Consider the following 19,182-nt stretch of genomic DNA (forward strand, 5'->3'; position numbering starts at 1 on the left):
AAGATATCCCTTTGATATCTTTCAATGGAAGTCTATGGACCTTGTTGCTAAGGTGCTCTAAATGGTTTCTAGGGCGTGGCTTGATAGCTTCACAATGATCTTGAGAGACTGATTGGTTGTCTAAGTAAAATGAGCCTGCCCCCTTGTCTCTATGACACTGTGATCCAGAGTTATGATCAATACAAAATCCCTATGCAATTTACCATAGTAGGAGAAACACATGCGATTCATGGGCCGACCTTCGCCATAGTATGTCTATGGGGCAACTTTTGGGCAGCTCCTGCTCTTGTTCTTACCAGTGGGGATTTCTTTAATGGCTTGTTTCCACTGAGCGGTACGGTACAGTACAGTACGGTAGGGTTCGGGTCGGGTCGGTAAACCATGAATCAGCTAGCGTTTCCACTGCCAACAGTAGCCTACCCTTACTTGATAGGCGTGGTGTAGCCTATGCTGGAAAGAAGCGATCGACGTCATTTGCTCGCGAAGAAAGCAACATAAACAACAATGGATGACACACAGCAGATCTTGTTCTTGCTTCTCAGAGTGTTTATCACAAGTCCGGTTATTCTGCAGATGGAACAGCGCGCGTCACTCAGCTCGCTCTGCTACTCCGGTTATCTCTGTATGTATATTTTTGGCAACAATAAAACGAAATATGTTATAAAACACCACACTGCCTCTTTTCGTTTTCATTTAAAGAAATCTTAAACATTATAGCCACACAAATGTGGTTCAGGCAACGCGTATTGATTATATTCACTGCATATAACGTTAGCCTATTTATAACAAAACAAAATATAAAAAACAACCCAGCCTCTTTTCGTTTAAATATAATATAAAAATATTAAACATTTTAATATGGTCCAGGCAATATGTACTAAACAACAGATGTTGCAGATCATCTTCGTTGTATTAAAATTTAAAATGACAAAACTCTTTTTGTTAAATTTCAGTTTTATCAATATTAGCCATTATAAAAGTATAAGTAAAATGTACAAGAAGCTATACAAATAAAGCAAACAATTCAGTCAAACATACAAAGTCAGTGCTCTAGTCTAACCATACAAGGGTAAAGTTAAATAGCTTATAAAGTTATGAAACTTAACTTAGCCCTCAGCCAACACGATTGGCCAGGGAACAAATTATAGATTCACGAGATCAAAGATCGACCGTTAGGTCTACACAAGACGAATTATATCTCATGTTTAACCACTACAGAGACGCCAGAGTCCGCGGCAAACGTCAGAACGACTAGCCGAGGAAAAGCTGTTCCAGGCGGAGAACATGAGCGCCGAGCGCCCGGTGATCGTCTGGATCTCACAACCTGGATAAAATTTTCATAAATCTTTAAAAATAAACCACAGATTTGAGCTTTAAACAACTACATTCTCGCCTGAAAAACTCTTAAAACTACATTTCATGATGCAAAAACAGTAGTATTATATTTCAACTGTATATTAAAAAATGGGCTTTTATGTTGTCATTCCCCTTGTAGCACGCACAAGTGACGATACTGTCAACCAATCAACGTTCTGCAGTGAGTCTAGCTCCACCCTTTAGTACCGTACCACTGTGCTAGGTACCCCAACGGAAGGGTACCTAAAAAGTGGTACGGTACGGTTTTGACAGTGGAAAACGCAAAAAATTGCCTACCGTACCGTACCGCTCAGTGGAAACGAGCCATGAGACTGCAAGGGAAGCTCGGCTTCCCCTATAATGTCAAAAAAATAATGGTTAAATATATACTATTGTGTTAACATTTTATTGACTAAAAATGCATTAGAACACGTTAATCTCAAAGACTAGTTCGTTCAGAATCAGTGCATATAGCAGGTCGGCTGACTCGATTTCCTTCTCATCATTCCCGTAGCGTCACAGTGTATTTCCCTGTTGAAGCCCAGCGTCCACTGACTTCAATGGAGCTGCTTTGAACAGTTTTTTTTCAGTGCTTCAAACTAGACGGTCATTGGATAAATGCTGCGATTATGTCCCGCCCACAGACGCTCAGCGTCTCTGCAGTGAATGAGGAGTGGGCTGGCCTGGCCTCCGGGCTTCTGCCTGATGATTGGAGGGTCTGTCGAAAGGCTGCGTCTCCTTTTGATTGACAGCTATTTCATACAATAGTGATGGGAAGTTCGGATCATTTTACTGACTTTCTTCGATCTTGTTAATCAAAATGAACGAATCTTTTTTCGAGTCATTTCGTTCATTTAAGGGGCTTTAAATATTATACTTTTAACAGGCAAATTCCCTGAACACATCCACCAACGCAATCTTGATCATATTCTGAATTAAGAAATCATTATAATGCCATCAAAAATAATAATTACTTTACCTTCCGAGTCTTTGGTTCATTTGTCACGTGACAGACACAATGAACGGATCGTTCATGAACGACTCATCAAAGTTGCTGACGCTGAAGCTATTCGAGCTCAGTCCCATCGCGGATTTTGGAAGTATAGTCGAAAGACAAACTGCAGCAACCTATTTCTTGGTATTCGCTTTTCGAAATTGCTTGCCAATTTTCATAATACATTTCACACAATTATATATTTATATCTTTATTATATTATTACTTATTATATTTTTATATTATTAGTAGTAATAATTAAAAAATAATTATTAAAATAATTCAAAAAATATTATTATTAGTAGTATTATTATACTTTAATATATTATTATTTATACCTTTATTATATTATTATATTTATACAATTATACCTAACTCTGCTGGCCATTGAGAGGACACTGGTCAAGTCACTGGAAAAGACGCCTAGTTGGTACGACAGGGTCACAGAGCATTTTCTTGAAAAGGAACGTAGGGCAGCATTTACGTATAAATAAATGTAAAAATTTTATGATGTAGGCCGAAAATGAGCTTCCCCTCTTTGAAAGACCAGCAGCCGCCACTGGTTCTTAGAGCCTGCCAGCCTCTTCAAATGTGGTAAATCACACGTTTCTGCGAAATCCTCGCTCTGAGCTATGACTCGTCAAAGTTTGTCGCAATGCAAAGTCTATGGGACTTTTTCTGCGACTTTTTCGCCCCTGATCGCAACTAAAAGTCATAGCACACCTCTCCTCAATAATCCGCATGTTTTGACGCCTCATTCGTGGGTCTGTGACAAAAGCTGCAGGAAAAACTTTTGTGAAGAAGAAGAAGAATGAGCAATAACAATAGTGATGCCTTGCTTTTGTTTTTATTAGGGCTGGGAGAAAAAATCTATTCACCTAGCTATCACGATTTCTTTTTTAATGATTCTAAAATCTTTTTTTTTTTTTTTCAGAATTGATATTCTGAACAGAGGATGAAATGTGTTGTTATCTTTGAGTGTTGAGTGACGTAACATCACAAGTGGACGCGTGGAAGAGACGCGAGACTCAACGCACTGAAAGCCCTCGCGCTGCTCATATGCAGAGAGAGAGATAAGACAGTAGAGCTGCACCATTCATCTTTAAAAGACTGATCTCCATCAAACACACTCGCAATCTTTCAATCAGTCTGGATTGTCAATTTAATTATTTGTCAATTAAACTTTGACAAAATCATATCACAACATTCAGATCTGTGTTGGCGCTGCCGCTGACCCGGAGAGAGTCGTCCTGAAAGCGCTTCACAAACAGTCTTTTCAGCCTCATAGTATCATTATTTCTGTGATGCAATAGTTCAAATTATGATAGAAGTACTTGGATAAAAGTTTAAAGTCTACGATAGCGATCAAAATCAGCTTTTGATAGAAACTTGGTACTTAAAATAACGTATTTATCGATTACATTGTTTCGCCACTAAGTGACTGTTAAAAATTGTTAAATCATTTATTCAAGAGACTGTAGTATTGTATGATAGTCCTGAAATAAAAGTCAGAAAGATGTGATGATTTGTTTTAGTAAATATGACTCATCTTATACATCATGTACGGTCTGTATAAGTGTATGATTTAACTTTTCCCCATGGTCTAGTGTTAAAAAAAAATTGCAATATGTTGCAAAATCGAAGCGCAATACTTGTAGAATCACAATTGTTAAAAAAATCACAATACATCATATCTGCACCCAAGTATCGTGATAGTATCGAATCGGGAGATAGATGTATCGTCCCAGCCCTAGAAATTAGAGATCTCTTCGCAAAATAACGTGTTTGCTTCCATGATTCGGGGAGAAAAACTTACTTACAAGTCTAGACTAGTGCCAGTGCTGCCAACTCTCAGACATTCAGTGCAAGACTCAAGCTATTGACACTGTTCTCACACTTACTTGCGTTACACAACCATATTCTCACGCAGTGAAAAATCACAGAGCAAAGACACTGATTCTAACAGACAAGAGCAGATTACTCTGATATGAAAAAGTCTCAGCTTCAAATTCTGTCAATTTTATTACAAAATTCAAACAATAAATACCGCTCCATAATCCCCACAGCAAGCTAAACTCAAAGTTGGCAGCACTGCTAGTGCTAAGCTAAAATGGTTAGCATTTCCCTTTGTATGCAATTTTGAGATTCATTAACCAAAATAAAGAAAATAAAGGCTCTTTGACTGAAAGCATTATATTTCTTCAAGATTTCTATAGATATTGCAATATATTTTTATCATTAATTATTTTGGCCATGACAATCGTGTAGTCAAGTCAAGTCAGTCATCTTCATTTATATAGCGCTTTTAACAATGTAGATTGTTCCAAAGCGGCTTTACAGAGATACAAGGATAGTTTAAAGTAACAGAGATTTTTTGAATGCAGTTTTTAGCAGTTCTTGAATTAAGTTATTGTCCAGCTAAAGTTAATTTGATTGATTCACTTCCATCGCAACGATCATTAGTTGTTAACTTAGGGGCCACTAACACGACACCGTTTTAACAGGAAACTCTACACAGACTTTAAATGCGAAACCTGTGAGAACGCTGATGGCGTGCACATGCATATTATGAGTTCAGTCTATTGGTGTGCGCATTTGAATATATGTGCACAGGTTTGTAATTCCCTACAAACCAAGCCTTTAAAAACTACTTGTCTGGCCTTAACATTTTGATACAATTTTATCACTTCGGGGTAGATACGTGAATCGAATTTTCCTGACAACGCTTTATCTGTAGAGTGGGAAAGGGATCCTCCATAAGGAGAAACTAGTTGGCACTTTAGCACCCCGCTATGACATCGGGTCCAGGCGAAGGTCCTTCGTCAGATCCGGATACGGCCTGGATCCGGCAGGCTGTAGGAAAACCTCGGGATAAACAGAGAGACTGATATTAGTGTAGATGCCATTCTTCTTATGATGTAACGAGTACATCAGGATTTATGGGAAGTGTTCCCGGTTCCGGCTGACCTGATCTATGCAGCCTAACATTGAATTATAGAAGTTTATAATGTGTTATGTGAATGCTAGGTCAAAGAGATGTGTCTTTAATCTGGCTTTGAACTGACAGAGTGTGTCTGCTTCCCGGACAATGTTAGGAAGACTATTCCAAAGTTTTGGTGCTAAATAGGAAAAGGATCTACCGCCAGCAGTCGATTTTGATATTCTAGGTATTATTAACTGGCCAGAATTTTGAGATCGCAATAGACGTGAAGGACTATAATGCGTTAAGAGCTCGCTCAAGTACTGTGGAGCTAAACCATTTAGTGCTTTGTAAGTAATCAGCAATATTTTAAAATTAATACGATGTTTAATAGGGAGCCAGTGCAGTGTTGACAGAACAGGGCTAATATGGTCATACTTCCTGGTTCTGGTAAGAACTCGAGCTGCTGCGTTTTGAACTAGCTATAGTTTGTTTATTAAGCGTGCAGGGCAACCACCCAGTAGAGCATTACAATAATCTAGCCTTGAGGTCATGAACGCATTAACTAATTGTTCCGCATTTGTCATTGAGAGCATATGGCGTAATTTAGATATATTTTTAAGATGGAAAAATGCGGTTTTACAGATACTAGACACATGACTTTCAAATGAAAGATTAGTATCAAAGAGCACACCCAGGTTCCTAACCGACGACGAAGACTTAACAGAGCAGCCATCAAGTATAAATAATCACTAATTAAGTGATTGGTTTCGTTAAAATGTAAATGAGTATGCACAAGTATGTGATCTTCCCTCTTAAAGATGTTTTTCCTGCATAAGTGAAAGTTTAACCGAGTGAATGCAGTATCACGTTGTGTTGTATGTTAGTGTGAAAGTTGGCCTGTGAAGCGTGTCTGCTGATATCTTTTCTATGTTCAAATGTTTGACAGGAGAAGGCTGATTAAACGCACTACTTTTAATGCAACAAATAATCACTGCATTTTTCAACTCATGCATGCAGGTATGGTTATGAATTGTTTTTGTGATTTCTTTGTTATATGTGTTCAATCGAATTGGTTATATAAAATGCTGGAATGTGGGTGATTTAAAGATGTATATCACATGAATTTGGTTAGTGTCAATGTATAGATATTAGGGGTGTAACGGTTCACAAAATTCACGGTTCGGTTCGATACGATACACTTGTCACGGTTCGGGACGTTTTTGATACAGCAAAAAAAAAGAAATGCCAGAGAAATTTCCTTGATTTAATTTTTTTTATTATTATTTTTTATCATAACATCATAAAGTATGATATTTTTTTACTTTGAGCAATTCTAGAGCTATAATTGACTCTTCTTAAGAGCATATAAAACAAAACAGCTCCTGGAAAAAATTAAATGTAATATTGTAGTAGTTATAAACAAAGGTTTATTTTAGTTCAGATTAACATTTGAGGGCAGCAATTTTATTCATATTGTCAAAATAAAACCGACGTAATGTTACTTGAAGGCATTATAGCCTACTATTACTGCCAAACTTACATGGTTGCAGTTAGTGTTACTACAGTAAATCCATGGTGAATGTTGCAGATCTGTAGCCTGGCAAGCCAGACCTACATCAAGATGTTAGGTCTGGCAACTCACCATAGACACGGCTCAATCTGAGGGGCGGGATAAACGGCTGTCTTTCAAATTCCCTCTGCACGCAATAGGACAGCGCTTCAACCAACCAGAGCGTTTTCCCAACAGCTGAGCTAATGTTAGATGATAGATTCACCTTTTGCCATATCTGACAGGCAAAAAAAGCATTTCTAAACAAACGTGTCGTAAATACTTCACCTTTGGCTTATAGTCAGAAGTTACGCTGTTTGCGTAGATCACGCAGCCCAGAGACAACCGCGCCCACTACGGTCACATATTATGATGGTCACAGAATCTGGTGTAACACCAGCAAAACTACAAACACATCTTCCTTTTTTAAGAATGACTTAAGTGCTGTTCTTTGCTCTTTTCTCAAAGAAAAACTTAACTCCAAGTACTCAGAGTCGCGGCCAAAGCCGACTCGAAAGACTGTTCGCCAGCAGCCATTCTTTGTTTTCAAGCCAGGGAACCGTCGCAACTCTGTCGTCATTATGTTAAGCCCGCCCCGCCTACTCTATACACGATGTGATTGACCTGACCCAACAGAGGTAATACTTATCGGTTCAAAAAACCACCCACAAAACCTCTCACAATACAACTTTAACATAGTAGGATGTCCTGTTACTTCATCCTCTACAGTAAAAGACCTGGGTGTTATACTAGACTGCAACCTGTCTTTTGAAAATCATATTTCATATGTTACAAAAACAGCCTTTTTCCACCTTAGAAACATTGCTAAGCTACGTAATATGCTATCTGTTTCTGATGCAGAAAAGTTAGTTCATGCATTCATGACCTCGAGGCTAGATTACTGTAATGCTTTATTAGCTGGTTGTCCTGCATCCTCAATAAACAAGCTACAGTTAGTCCAAAATGCTGCCGCTAGAGTTCTAACTAGATCAAGAAAATACGATCAAATAACACCAATTTTATCATCACTACATTGGTTACCTATAAAGTCCCGTATTAATTACAAGGTATTGCTACTGACTTATAAAGCCCTAAACGGCTTAGCTCCAGTCTATTTAACCGATCTTCTATCGCCCTATAATCCATCGCGCTCTTTAAGGTCACTAAATTCGAGGCTTTTGGTCATACCTAGGATATCCAGATCCACCAAAGGAGGGAGAGCATTTTCACATTTAGCTCCAAAACTCTGGAATAGTCTTCCGGATACTGTTCGTTGCTCAGACTCGCTCTCCCAGTTTAAAACTAGATTAAAGACGCATCTCTTCAGCCAGGCATTCATATAATACTTTTAATCTTACAGTTAAATCCGGTCTCTAGTTCATAAACGCCAGAGGAGAACTGGCCCCCGACTGAGCCTGGGTTCTCCCAAGGTTTTTTTTCTCCATTAGGTCACTTGATGGAGTTTTTCGGTTCCTTGCCACTGTTGCCTTTGGCTTGCTCAGTTGGGGATATTTGGGGATATTTAATTTAACTAATCAATCAACGATACTATTGATCAGCATTACCAAACATGGACGTTCCACTAGAAACAAACATTGATGTATTGTTTTAATTTATTACTGTGAAGCTGCTTTGATACAACCTATGTTGTGAAAAGCGCTATATAAATAAACTTGACTTGACTTGACCCAATTTAGGTTTTTGCAGCTCAAAAGTCAATGGAGAGTTGCTAGACTACCCTGGCTGCAAAATACATTTTGCTGCCGCTAGGGTGCGTCTAGATTTCTAGGCTAGCAGATCTGTGGACACTGGATAGTTCATTCATGGCACAATGTTTCTTCCTGGTTTCCACGTCAGCGCTGTTTGATCCGTTCTCCGTTGTTCTCCGTAACGGAGAAATGTCAATGTTTCTCACTAGATCTCGCAGCGATGTTATTACTTCTGTGGCGAATTCAAATGCTTTCTTTCCTGGATCTCTTATTAGCGCTGTGTAGTAACAGTGTCACTTGATCAAGATCGGCTCGCGGTGCACTGGTCCAAACTGATAAACGGTCCTTCAACCACACAATAACAAGCAGATTCGTTCCGCTTGCATTACGTTTGCCATTTGATGTTGGGCAATGTTGTGGTCGTGCCGGCGGATTATGAGCGCGCTTCCCACGCGCAACGCGCCTACATTAAGCCCGTTTAATGTTTTTACATTAAAAACATTTTTTGGTCGGGAAGTTCGGTCTGGACTCGATCCGTTGAGGAGTAATTAGCCTCCCAAAAGGCCGAGCCAATCAAATTGCCAGGGCGGGCTTTAATCGTTGATGGACAGATGATCTGCGGTTACGTAATCACTCACGTCACCAAAGAGCGCTTGATTTGAATTAGTTTACAACAAAGACGAGTGCAGCTGGATAATTGAGATTTCACGAGTTCACACTTACAAATAAGTCAGATAGAATAAATGCGTATATATGAGATTTCACGAGTTCACACAAATAAGTCAGATATGCGTATATGACGTGCTGTCCGAGGAGAGGGCTGTGGGCTCGGTAGCCATACTCCCCCCGTATTCCTGGTTGTGAGAGAACAAGACAAGAGTGAGGATTCGGGGTGGTGGAGGGATGCTGAAAAACTGTCAAGGAGTGTTAGGTAAGTTGACAGAGTGAATATGCTTCCTCATGCTGATATAGGGTAACGTTAGACATGGTATTGTTTGATGACAAGTTGATATTGGATTGTGCTCCTCCCGAACTTTGTTTATGAAACATCATGTGTAGATTCCGCCATCGCGTCTGTTATAGAAGATATCCACAGACCACAGCGCATTCATTTTAAAAGAGGAACAGAAAGCCGCAACATTTTGTTGGTTGAAAATATGAATGAAGAACATGCGTCATTTACTCCATTGCTCTGATTGGTTGTAGGTCTATCCAATTGAGTGCAGAGTTTTTTGTTTTTTTCCTGGTTCGGTTGAGACACGCCCCATAATCAAATCTCTATGGAGCAGTATCAGACTCACATTCTGACTAGAATATGAGTATGACGAAGTCAGGCTAGGTCTCCAGCAAAGCGTCGTCCACTTTCCTCACGCAGCGACTCACTCTCCTCACACAACGAGCGACTCACTTTCCTCACGCAGCGACTCACTCTCCTCACACAACGAGCGACTCACTTTCCTCACGCAGCGACTCACTCTCCTCACACAACGAGCGACTCACTCTCCTCAGCTGGCGACTCACTCTCCTCACACTCTAGCGACTCACTCTCCTCAGCTGGCGACACACTCTCCTCAGCTGGTGACTCACTCTCCTCACACAACGAGCGACTCACTCTTCTCAGCTGGCGACACACTCTCCTCAGCTGGTGACTCACTCTCCTCACACAACGAGCGACTCACTCTCCTCACACAACGAGCGACTCACTCTCCTCAGCTGGCGACTCACTCTCCTCACACAACGAGCGACTCACTCTCCTCACACAACGAGCGACTCACTCTCCTCACACACTAGCGACTCACTCTCCTCAGCTGGCGACACATTCTCCTCAGCTGGCGACTCACTCTCCTCACACAACGAGCGACTCACTCTCCTCACACACTAGCGACTCACTCTCCTCAGCTGGCGACTCACTCTCCTCACACACTAGCGACTCACTCTCCTCAGCTGGCGACACACTCTCCTCAGCTGGCGACTCACTCTCCTCACACAACGAGCGACTCACTCTCCTCACACAACGAGCGACTCACTCTCCTCACACAACGAGCGACTCACTTTCCTCACGCAGCGACTCACTCTCCTCACACAACGAGCGACTCACTTTCCTCACGCAGCGACTCACTCTCCTCACACAACGAGCGACTCACTCTCCTCAGCTGGCGACTCACTCTCCTCACACAGTGACTCACTCTCCTCACACAACGAGCGACTCACTCTCCTCAGCTGGCGACACACTCTCCTCACACACTAGCGACTCACTCTCCTCAGCTGGCGACTCACTCTCCTCACGCAGCGACTCACTCTCCTCACACAACGAGCGACTCACTCTCCTCAGCTGGCGACTCACTCTCCTCACACAACGAGCGACTCACTCTCCTCACACAACGAGCGACTCACTCTCCTCACACAACGAGCGACTCACTCTCCTCACGCAGCGACTCACTCTCCTCACACAACGACTCTCCTCAGCTGGCGACACACTCTCCTCAGCTGGCGACTCACTCTCCTCACACAACGAGCGACTCACTCTCCTCACACAACGAGCGACTCACTCTCCTCACACAACGAGCGACTCACTCTCCTCACACAACGAGCGACTCACTTTCCTCACACAGCGAGCGACTCACTTTCCTCACACAACGAGCGACTCACTCTCCTCAGCTGGCGACTCACTCTCCTCACACAACGAGCGACTCACTCTCCTCAGCTGGCGACACACTCTCCTCAGCTGGCGACTCACTCTCCTCACACAACGAGCGACTCACTCTCCTCAGCTGGCGACTCACTTTCCTGACGCAGCGACTCACTCTCCTCACACAACGAGCGACTCACTCTCCTCAGCTGGCGACTCACTCTCCTCACACAACGAGCGACTCACTCTCCTCAGCTGGCGACTCACTCTCCTCACACAGCGACTCACTCTCCTCACACAACGAGCGACTCACTCTCCTCAGCTGGCGACTCACTCTCCTCACACAACGAGCGACTCACTCTCCTCACACAACGAGCGACTCACTCTCCTCACACACTAGCGACTCACTCTCCTCAGCTGGCGACTCACTCTCCTCACACAGTGACTCACTCTCCTCACACAATGAGCGGCTCACTCTCCTCAGCTGGCGACTCACTCTCCTCACACAACGAGCGACTCACTCTCCTCACACAACGAGCGGCTCACTCTCCTCAGCTGGCGACTCACTCTCCTCACACAATGAGCGACTCACTCTCCTCACACAACGAGCGACTCACTTTCCTCACGCAGCGACTCACTCTCCTCACACAACGAGCGACTCACTCTCCTCAGCTGGCGACTCACTCTCCTCACACAGCGACTCACTCTCCTCACACAACGAGCGACTCACTCTCCTCAGCTGGCGACTCACTCTCCTCACACAACGAGCGACTCACTCTCCTCACACAACGAGCGACTCACTCTCCTCACACACTAGCGACTCACTCTCCTCAGCTGGCGACTCACTCTCCTCACACAGTGACTCACTCTCCTCACACAACGAGCGGCTCACTCTCCTCAGCTGGCGACTCACTCTCCTCACACAACGAGCGACTCACTCTCCTCACACAACGAGCGGCTCACTCTCCTCAGCTGGCGACTCACTCTCCTCACACAATGAGCGACTCACTCTCCTCACACAACGAGCGACTCACTTTCCTCACGCAGCGACTCACTCTCCTCACACAACGAGCGACTCACTCTCCTCACACTCTAGCGACTCACTCTCCTCAGCTGGTGACTCACTCTCCTCACACAACAAGCGACTCACTCTCCTCAGCTGGCGACTCACTCTCCTCACACTCTAGCGACTCACTCTCCTCAGCTGGTGACTCACTCTCCTCACACAACAAGCGACTCACTCTCCTCAGCTGGCGACACACTCTCCTCAGCTGGTGACTCACTCTCCTCACACAACGAGCGACTCACTCTCCGAACACAACGAGCGACTCACTCTCCTCAGCTGGCGACTCACTCTCCTCACACAACGAGCGACTCACTCTCCTCACACAACGAGCGACTCACTCTCCTCACACAACGGGCGACTCACTCTCTTCACACAACGAGCGACTCACTCTCCTCACACAACGAGCGACTCACTCATGTAAGCTACATTGACCTAATATTATAATAAAATCTCTACCCTTATAAAATCCTGTGGTGGTGCAATAACTAACTACTTCAGTAAAGTGTTCAATTTTTATGTTGTAAAAGTCATTTATTCTGAACCAATAATCTTAAATTGATTCTCATTGCATTTTTTTTTTTTTTACATTTATAAAGGTAATTTCCCCCTAACTGTCATCTTTTATGTCAAATTCTATACATTTTAAGTCACTACATGGCTTTTACCAATCAAATTGACTAGTATCAACAAAAAATATTTTTTTCCCACTGCAGAGAAAACAGAATCTGCATCAGAGGTGGCATTTATAAAAATGTGAATATGCAAAACAAGAATAAAACACTTAAAATAAACACTCGTAAACTTTTGTGGATTTTATAAATGATCTTTAAAATAGAATATTCTAAAAAAGTGACATTTCCATTTTTGCTGATTCACATTGGTATCAAAATAGGTAAAACACATTTCAAAGTTACATACAACATTATGTTTTGCAGCTAGGCGAGCATTATAACGTGTTACAAAGTGAGCACATTTGTCTCTGAAGTAAAGGCTGGACTACAATAGAGCAGATGGTGAACAGTGTTTTCTGTGGGACATGGTAAGTCCCTTTGGGGTGGACTTTGGGCTTTTTCACTTTGTAAACCTATAACATGCACAAAAAAAGATAACACAATAAAGGAAAGGGAAAAAAACAAAAAGTATAATATGAGCACTTTAAAGGGATACTTCAGGATTAAGAATTAAGCTTTGTATCAGTAGAAAACTTGTAATATTTTCAAATTACCGTGCTTTCCTCCCTCATATCCCCCTTAGTGCAGCAGATTAATGACATATTTCAAGAGAATCGTTCAAATTGGTATAAAAGCATGAAATTTGGCACAGATACTCTCTAAGGGTCACTTTTTGGGAAAAAGGCGTTGGCCACCCAAAAATTCAACATGGCGGCCATTTTTTTAAGATGGCCGCTATTTCTGTCAAATGCTCATTATGTCAATCGTTCAAACAGTGATGTAGGCATAACATTTTGTGAAAATACTCTCTTCAGAATGTTTTTTTGGAAAATGGTGCTTGTCCCTCAAAAATTCAAGATGGCAACCATTTTTCAAGATGGCCGCCATTTTTCTTGAATCTTTAATATTTTTTTCAAATGGCGATGCTATCATGAAATTTGGTACAAATATTCTTCAAGGAACATTATCATGGAAAAAGATGTGTGCCACTCAAAAATTCAAGATGGCGACCATTTTCAAGATGGCCACCATTTCTGTATATTTGGGTCACAAAAATATTTAAGTGTTATATATATATTAGTGTAGTGTATTTAAGTGTAGTAATATATATACAGGCATGTACTGGCCATCGGGACTACCGGGAGATTCCCGGTGGGCCGCGGTTTGTGTGGGCCGGTGCCGTGCGTGATGTATTTTGTTTTTAAATCAATATTAATCGTCAATATATTCGTAAGTATATTGTTGTATAGTCCAATTCCGGGCTTATGTGCCTCTCTCATTGGCCGCATGAAGCTAATGCGAGCTGCGAGACTGACAGGTAGGTTAAACGTGTGCTGAGCACGTTCACTGAGCATTGGCCAATCAGAATCAAGTTACAGACTTGCAAAGCGGCCGCTTTACAACTTGAGCGAATTCATGTGATGATGTGCAACGATACAAAATATCTAAACGTAAAGGAAGGACCGAGAAGTTGAGAGAGAAAAAACGACAAGCACTTGAGACAGATTCCACCACCAAATAAATGAAAATAAATGAATTATTTGCTGGAAGGCCGGCAAAAAACATTGTTTTGTTTCAAAGTTAAAGAAATTGCAGCTGTAATAGGCCACCTTTCACTGATCTATATAAATGACATTTATATACATCAGATCAGTGCTGCCACTGTATAATCTCACTGCTATTTAAAATAACTTGATTAGTTTTCGTGCGCATGAAACAGTGCGTGAGTTATCTTTTGCATCTTCTTTGCGCCCGAATAGATAAATTCACACACAATTGTCAAAATAACTTTCTTGGTGAGAATAAGTGAATGTAATCAATCGAGAAAAAAATCCCCTAAAGTGACAGGCAGCGCCGCAAAAGCCTTATACCTGCCGCCTAAACGATTACCGAATTTGACTAGAATTGTAATGAGACGCGTTTGTAAACCAAAATCAATTTTGATTTTGTTCCGCCAAAATAAAAGCTCGATGCAGTTTCCATCAAAATAAAAGTACAAAACGAATTATGAAAGTTTCCTTTATTTCTCAGTGCATTTGTTTTACAATATATGGCTATTACTGCCATGGGATTAATATTATAACTATTATTAGTGCAATGTAGACAGACACTAACTAAAAGAGGATTGAGTTTTTCTTTGTTCAATTTGCACACTGAATATGGGTTAGAGCTTTTAATTTTGAACTCTCAAAGTGCACCAGATTGAAGAATTTAACATTAAAATGCACAAAATTTTCTTCCGGGGGAGCATGCCCCCGAACCCCCCTAGAGAACCTGAGGACCATCCACCACAGTTTTACAAAAAACCTGTGAGAAACACTGGTATTGCTATGTCAGTGCATCTTATAGCTTGTTTTAGGATTCATCACTGTGGAGTATAGTTTTTTTTAATGCTTGTTTTAATAAATGACTTTTTTTGGTTATTTCATATATTAACTCTCGCTCGTTCCTACTCACTCAATACATGGCATTAGTGGTTTTAAGGAAAAGGAGTACATTATGTTTTTGATCATATGTAGGCCTAGTGGCCGTGGGCCAGTATGGGCCAAAATGCCAGGGCCGATTTTTTGTCCCAGTCCAGCCCTGTATATATATATATATATATATATATATATTATTTTGTATTTATTTATGTCTATTTCAATTTATATATAGTTTATGTATGTTTTATTTAAACTACTTTAATTATAATGAGTTTGCACTGGACATTTGCATTTTCTGAATTCGGAGTGACAGTTGGGAGTTGGGAGTTGCCATGACGACTGTGGCATCCTCAAACAACACAGAGAGGACCACTGAAATTACACAGTTTTCGTCTCTCTCACTCGAAAACTAGAATGTACATTTCCTGAAGAAAATGTGAGTGGTGCATGCAGTGGCAAAATTCGGCACGGTTGCTAGGGTTTTACTAGGCGGTTGCTATGGTGTTCTGGGCGGTTTCCAAGGTATTCTGGGTGGTTGCTAAGCGGTTGCTAGGGTATTCTGGGTGGTTGCTAGGGCGTTGCTAGACAGTTGCTAGGGTATTGTGGGTGGTTGCTAGGCGGTTGCTAGGTGTTCTGGGTGGTTGCTAGGCAGTTGCTAGGGTGTTCTGGGAGGCTGCTAGGGTATTTTTGGTGGTTACTAGAGCGTTTCTAGATGTTGCTAGGGTGTTCAGGGTGGTTGCTAAGGTATTTTTGGTAGTTGCTATGGTGTTACAAGGTGGTTGGTAGTTGTCAAAGATGGTTACTATGGAGTTTTTATATAGTTCTTAAAATCTTTAATAACTCAACTCAACTTTATTTATATAGCACCACTAAAAACAACGGTTGTTGACCAAGGTGCTGTACATTATTGCACATAACATTGGAATTAACACCATTTACAACATAAAATACAAGACAAAAACACAGAACATACCAGACACCGCACAAATCAGCTACAATTATAAGCCAAAAAAAAATGATAGGTTTTGAGTTTAGCTTTAAACTCATGTAGTGTAGTGGCATTTCTAATAAAAACAGGTATGCTGTTCCAAAGTTTTGGTACAGCAACGGCAAAAGCTCGATCTCCTCTCGTTTTTAATCTGACCCGCGGAACATTTAACAGTCTCTGGTTGGATGACCTAAGAGACCTTCCAGGATTGTGGATGGAAAGTAAATCAGAAACTTATACAGGAGCCAATCCATTCAAGGATTTAAAAACCAGCATCAAAACTTTAAAATCAATTCTGTAACGGATTGGGAGCCAATGCAGAGATTTAAGAACAGGGGTAATGTGCTCTCGTTTGCACACACCAGTAAGGAGCCTAGCAACTGCATTCTGCACCATTTGCAGACGGTTAAGAGTTGCTTGGTTAGTGCCCAAATACAGGGAATTACAATAGTCAAGCCTTGTCGAAATAAAAGCATGAATCACTCTTTCAAAGTCCTTAAAAGAAAGAAATTATTTAACTTTGGCCTGGACTCTGGGATGAAAAAAACTGGTTTTGACTACCGTACTAATCTGTTTGTCAAATTTGAGAGCACTATCGAAAACCACGCCCAGATTCTTCACTAATGATTTCACACATGGAGATAAGGAGCCAAAATTTGAGCAAAGGGAGCTAGCAGCTTCTGATGGTTCAAAAACTATGATATCAGTTTTGCCTTTATTAAGGTGAAGAAAATTTAGGGACATCCAGGCCTTTACCTCTGCTAGACAAGCCAGCAGAGTATCTAAACCCATGTTATTTGATCCCAGAGGCAAATAGACTTGGGTATCGTCAGCATAACTATGAAAGGAGATGCCATGTTTAGTGTCTGACAGATTAATCGAGACACAAAATCCTAAATAAATAGCCTAATTTTGGGATATTTAATATATCAATTAAATGCATTAAAGTCAGTAATCATTTTTCAAACGTGTTATTTGTGTCACGTCTGTTTTTGATTGGCATGCATTCAATCAAGGAACAACTTTAGATCTGAGAAAAACTCAACTTTAACTGATCTCAAGCCTTTGGCTCTTTGTAAAAAGGACTGAATTTTGGTGAAAGAGTAAGCACTCTCCACATCCATCTGTGCGTTTCCACTAACATCACTTTCAGACTCTTCGTGTTCATCAACCCATCATCTGACTGAGAAGAACAGCTCATGGGATTCGTCTTTGACACTTTTGTAACTTTTTGACACATTTTTTAAATTTGGAAATGTCAGTGTCCAACAAAACCTCTTCCTCATTAAACAACACTGACATAGCAACTGTAGTCACGGTTTGACCAACATTTAATTACTCTTTTAAAACATCTGCTCAATGTCAATGCGGCACAAACACTGTGTGATGCGTGGGCTGAACATAACTTTAGGAAGGAGGAGGATCCAAAATCAGGAATGCTTTGAGTGAAGGGCATGTAAAAGCAGTTCAGGAAAATAGGGACACCCAAGCAATAGCAACACCCTTGCAACCACCCAAAATACCTTAGCAAACGCCCAGAACACCATAGCAACTGCCTAGTAATACCATAGCAACCACCCAAAACACCATAGCAACCGCCTAGTAACACCATAGCAACCACCCAGAACACCATAGCAACCACCCAGAACACCAACTTAACAACTTCAAACTTTAAACTACTTCAAACTATAAACTTCTTCAAACTTTCTGGTCCAAACTTTCTCAAGCCATCTTAAAGTTTGTCTCGACGAACTTTTTAATCTAGTTTATTATTATTATTATTGAGTATTTTCACAGAGGTGAAATAAAAACAGTAAATAATTGATCATATTATTTATTCGGATTTCTTCCTTTAAATATCACAATCCAGACACACTTTAATTGGAGAGTATAGATTTTCTGTAGCCATCAAAAATACATCTGTTTGTCATAATCGATCTTCTCACTAAAGCTGATCGTCTGTGAACCAACGCCTGGCCTACAGAAGAGCGGAAGTGTTGAACATTTACATGTTTACTTTCCACCTCTGTATATTTCAGATTGTAAAGAGTCTGTAAATTAATCTAAACTAAAAGCAGAATCCCTAGAGCTCGATATCATTATAATCCTGAAGATTAATTCCTGAAGACTTACCGTGATGTGATATTTGTGCCAGTGTTAAATCTGTGTTGGCTCTCTGTCACCCTGTTTGAGTTTGCATTCTGTGCGCTGTCTACGCTTTCTCTTCCTCTTTATGGTTTTCCTGCCTGCAACTTTGACACAAGCAGAAAACAGGCTAACACATGTATTGACACATGTATCCTCTGTCCAACTGTATTAAACTGAGAAACAACTCCGCAGCAATCTGGTCTCTGTGTCTCTTATTTGGTTCTCCAAGTGCACAGTGTCAGGCTTCACGAGATTTGGAGGGCATTGCAGAAGACTGTAGATAATTGAAGAAAAAAAGTCACGCTGGTTTGGGTTTTGTTTTCACTTTCACGTTTCATGTCTTTAATTTTGTAATTTACCTATAATTAAGGTTCCTGTCATGTGATTCCCTTTTCCCTCATGTGTTCTTGCCATGTGCTCCTCTTGTGAATGTGTCATGTTAGGTGTGTTGGACATCGGCTGATGTAACCGATCGGCGAGAGTCGCTGAAAACAGAGACGTGAAGTCTGAAGACACTTTCTGCTTCCCGTAGTGACGCTGACGTGATGTTTGCATACTTTACCACAGCTTTACCTCAGATATCAACAACAAATAAACCCCATCCATCTCCAGACATCAGTCACATCAAGTCTCTCCAGGAATGGTTTATATTCTGAATTAAGTGATGAGAGTCGGCCTGTGGACATTTATCAAGAGCGCTGTCAATCACAACACTGAAATCCCCAC

At 41.2% G+C, this 19,182-nt stretch overlaps 1 protein-coding gene across 1 annotated transcript in view; it reads right to left on the bottom strand.

The window, feature by feature from the left end:
* Positions 1-18,538, bottom strand: part of LOC308689950 (protein NLRC3-like) — a 94,990-nt gene extending 76,452 nt beyond the window's left edge. Inside the window, exon 1 of the mRNA XM_081364084.1 lies at positions 18,442-18,538. The gene's annotated coding sequence lies outside the window, so the exon portion shown is untranslated. The remainder of the gene's footprint in view (positions 1-18,441) is intronic.
* Between the last annotated feature and the right edge of the window lie 644 nt (positions 18,539-19,182).

Source organism: Scardinius erythrophthalmus (genome assembly GCF_964197995.2).
Source record: "Scardinius erythrophthalmus genome assembly, chromosome: 4".
Lineage (NCBI taxonomy): Eukaryota > Metazoa > Chordata > Actinopteri > Cypriniformes > Leuciscidae > Scardinius > Scardinius erythrophthalmus.